The 4,221-nt window shown below is 37.9% G+C and overlaps 1 long non-coding RNA gene across 4 annotated transcripts; it reads left to right on the top strand.

Moving 5' to 3' along the window:
• The first annotated feature begins 1,563 nt into the window (after nucleotides 1–1,563).
• On the top strand, nucleotides 1,564–4,011 carry LOC109198424 (uncharacterized). Of its 4 annotated transcripts, none has more exons than XR_002059222.2 (6): nucleotides 1,564–1,748; nucleotides 2,450–2,559; nucleotides 2,751–2,810; nucleotides 2,908–2,998; nucleotides 3,165–3,322; nucleotides 3,973–4,011. It is a non-coding gene; the product is annotated as an uncharacterized LOC109198424 (long non-coding RNA). The 4 variants fall into 4 exon arrangements; XR_002059220.2 differs by having other exon boundaries at nucleotides 1,564–1,753; XR_002059223.2 differs by lacking the exon at nucleotides 2,450–2,559.
• Nucleotides 4,012–4,221: the final 210 nt, after the last annotated feature.

Here is a 4,221-nt window from a genome sequence, read left to right as displayed (position 1 = left end):
AAAAAAATTGCTCGTACTCATGCTGCCCCGACATCAGCCAGCGCATATTGGGAATGGCATAGGCACCGATCGGTTTTCTATCGCCCATTTGCTGGGAGTAAGGGCGCCCTCCGTTTGGGAGGTGCGTCTGCTGCTTGCGGCACAGGCAGGAGAGGGCGGGGCGGCGGGGGATTCACTGGCTGGCTGGAGCAGCATCTAATAACCAACTCGCAAAATAAAACAAAATTTAAAAAAAACAACAACAAACACAAAAACACCAGACATCATGACACAGACTTATAATTTGCACCGATGTTTTTTCGAAATTCTGTATGCGAAAAGTGAGCGCGAGAGCCCTCGGTGCGCCTGCTTGCTGCTGTGCTGAAGTCAAAGTAAACTTTATTGTCATCTCCGCTACATACAGTACAGCAGGGGTAGGCAACCTTTCTGATGGCGAGTGCCATTTAAAATTTCCTCAGAAGTCAGTGTGCCATATGATTGCATTAGCAATAAATTTAATAACGCTCTATATGAACAGTTACACATTATATAGAACCACTTTATAGATCTATTTGTTTGCAAATGTTGGCAGCTATCAGCGAATAGTTATCAGCTATTTTGAAACAAAAAAAAAAGACACTTTTTATTCATAACAAGAACTCCCCAACAGCAAATTCCAACGGTAATGGAGCGTAAAACCAAAAACTTCCTTTTACTGTATTAAATAGATTGAATAACCGTTAATTGTGAGACTGGATAAAACTTTGTTTTTTACTGTAATAAAATGTTGAAATTATAAATATTGTCTGTGAAAACAAATAAATATGCATACATTTTACAATTAAATATTGTAATGTTGAAAATGTCTGAAAAACTTAGATTTTACGGTATTATTTGAGTAAAACTACATCTTTTGGGGTTGTGCACATTGGAATTCACAGTATAAAGCTGTAGATTTTTAAGCAAACAAAAACATTCATTTTTACAGAAGATGTTAAAAAATAGGGTCCACCGTAATAATACAACCAGTAAATACCATTTAAAAAAAAAAAAAAGCAAATATCAGCAGTGAAAGACAATAAAATTGATAGTATTTTTTTTTATTTAAAAATTCAGATACTGATATACAGATTAAAAGTTAGGCCTGCAGTATATCATTGTTAACCTTCTGATAAAAAAAAATCAACAGCAAAAGAAGATGTTAAAAATAAAGTTCATGGTTGTGAATAAAATTGATTTCAATAATCTTTTTTAATTATTATTTTAAACCAACTTTATGTTGTTGTGTTTGACGCCATATTATCAGACCACCTTAAGTGGGTCCGCCTTAAATTTTGAGTTTGTGTGATCGCTGTTGATTGGTAGCTAAACTGCTGGTAAACTGTGTACAGACGTTTTACGTTCGAATTGCAGAGAAAAAAAATTCTGGTAGCAACATTGTGCAGTATGAGCGAACCATTTCACCAAAAAAAGGGGAAGCAAGGCAAGACGTGGCTGCAGCGGTCTGCAGACGTGACTTCTGATCAAATTCGAACCTCCTCCTAAAGAAACAAAGAGCGACATTACATTGCGGGATCACCTGAAAATGACCAATAGCGCGGCGCGCTGCTGAGCTGTGTGCCAACCGCTCTTTTTTTCATGCAGGAGACTCAAGTTGGCTTCGCTAACGGACACAGTTTTGAACTCGTATATTAGCGCCATTTATTGCTGCTTGGACCACAGCATCTTCGGAATTTGTAGACATCCTGGCAGCTTACAATTAGTTCGAGGTGAGGTGAGTACATGCAACTTCAAGTTATCTCTGTTATAAAAATCCACCAGTCCAGCGTTTATAGATAATTTTAGCAGTTCGTTTTTTATGAGTGAGGTTGTGAATTTAGTTAGCATTTGTGAGTTGAGTTAGCATTAGTGTCTCCGAGGGAAGCATTGCTCTGGATTAGTTTCTGTGTTTGGCGTGCTTAATTCGCTAGGGAGGAATTACCAAAGTACATGGAGTTATGTTAACCTGTAATTTCTGTGGTAAGGTAGTTCAGTCATCAAGGGGCTACGTGATTTTTTTGGTCAAAACCCATCATGTCTCAAGCTAGTACTCTACCAGGATGCCTTTGAAGTCGTTAACCCTTTAGGCTCTGCAAGGACAAAACACAAGGTATTAGCTGTATATGAATCAGTGGCAAACTTGCCACTTCATGTACGCTCAGACACAGATCGCATGTCTCTTGTCTTACTGTGCAGGGAGAAAGATTTTAAAGAGTTTGGTCATGCTAATGTGTTCTCTGAATTACTGGCAGACTTGAAAGAATTGGAGGACAGTGGGATTGTTGCATCAGATGAAACTAGAGTCAAAGGAACTTTGTTTTGCATTGCTGGTGATAATCTGGGTTCTCACTGTATTGGTGGCTTCACTGAAAACTTTAGTTCTTCAAAGTACTTCTGCAGGTACTGCCTGATAACGAAATCTGAATTTCAGGGTGCTGACCCAAATCTGTGTGGACCAGAACGTACCAAAGAGAACTACAACTCTGCTGTTGATCGCCTCCAGATTGACAATACACCAGATGTCGAAGGAGTGAAGTTCAGGTCAGTGTTCAATTCACTGAAATACTTCAACGTTTGTATGCCAGGCTTGCCACCATGTCTAGGTCATGATATCTTTGAGGGAGTAAACAGATTCAAGAAGATATTTTACACATTTCTTTGTTGTCTGTCTCTAAATCTTATTTTGTCTTTATTATGATTAAAAAGGTTTGTTTTGTTCCTGCCCTTTTCAGACACTGAATTTGAGCAGAAACCATAAGGATACTCAAAGGACCTGTGACTCTCAGGAAATGGTGAGATTTCAGGTCATAATCTTTTTTTCTTTTTTTTTCCATTAAATTCATGTTCCTTTTTCCCTTTACAATATTGCTGTTTTGTTTTTGTAAACAGCATCAAATGAGAGGGACAGATGAAACAGTTTCAAGACAATGGCAGGAAAAACATGCTGAAGATTGAAACAAACCTTGGCTGGAAATATTTGGTATGTGTTTTACCGTAAATCAAATTGTTGAAAAACATTCAGCTACACTGCAACACAGGGAAACTTGATTTGCACTTATTTTGTTACTTTAATTTCTTGTCTCATTATTTTTGTCAGTTATTATTGTTTATGGTGTATGCCCTTCTTGTTTTCTTTCTGAATGCAGAAGGTATCTAGCCAGTCCACAATGAAAGCTTCGTTGCACCCCATGAGTCTTCTGGCAGAAATGATGGCGCCTGTATTCTTTGGTTTCCCTAAACATCACACCCTGCCTGTTTATACGAGGCTCTTCAATTAAGTCTGCACCCAAAGATTCAATAAGAGGTAAGCAGTGGTATTATTCAAGTTTTGCTAAAGAAAGATGAACAGGAGACACTAATCTTAATAAGCTGAGCTCAGGTTCATGTCCAGGTGAGCAGTTTCATACGCTATAAAATGTAGATTGAATGATAGGTCTCATCACCATGCATTCAGCCATTAACTTCAAGTTCTATGATAAATCAATAGAAAACTTAAATACGTTTTCCAACAAATTATGATTGTGATTAGGGCTGCGTTGTCTATGTATCACTTTTACATAAGTAGATTTAAAGGATAACTATTGCCAAAACGCAACCTGGGCTGTTTTTTTTTTTTTTTTTTTTTTTACTGTATCGATTTTGATGCGCTCAAATTTATGCCCCGGCCCCCTAGTATTCCCATTCACTGGCTATTGACCACAAAACAAAATCACGGTCAATCTCAAAAACGGCTCGTTTGTCGTAATTATGCTTTTAGATATATGTTTGTCTCGTTTACAGTAAAAAAAAAAAAAACAGCCCAGGTTGCATTTTGACAATAGCTATCCTTTAAGAACTGTATATTTTACACTTAAGAAATCATTTATCATTAGATCTGTTTTTGGCAGCACGTTTTGTTCATTTCTGTGCATTTTGCTCAAGCACTGATCAAACTTTGTCCATTTTTTGCTGCAGAGGGGATCCTGCCAGTCCAAAGTGAACTCCTGATGGACATTGAAGTACTCCTGCAGAGCTTGTATCTTCAACACCATGCGCATTAGAAACTCCACTGAGTCCTTTCCTTCACCAAGGCAGGACCCAGTGACTCATTACTGTTGATAGGTCAGGGGCAGGTAATATTTTGTTTCATGTTTATTCATTCCTCCATGGATTACCAGCCATATATATGGACACATGCTGTATTCTCAAGATCTATGCTGTTTT

Source organism: Oreochromis niloticus, linkage group LG3 (genome assembly GCF_001858045.2).
Source record: "Oreochromis niloticus isolate F11D_XX linkage group LG3, O_niloticus_UMD_NMBU, whole genome shotgun sequence".
In the NCBI taxonomy this organism is placed as follows: Eukaryota; Metazoa; Chordata; class Actinopteri; order Cichliformes; family Cichlidae; genus Oreochromis; species Oreochromis niloticus.
Note: the sequence above shows the minus strand (reverse complement) of the source record. Positions and strands in the feature narration are given on the sequence as shown.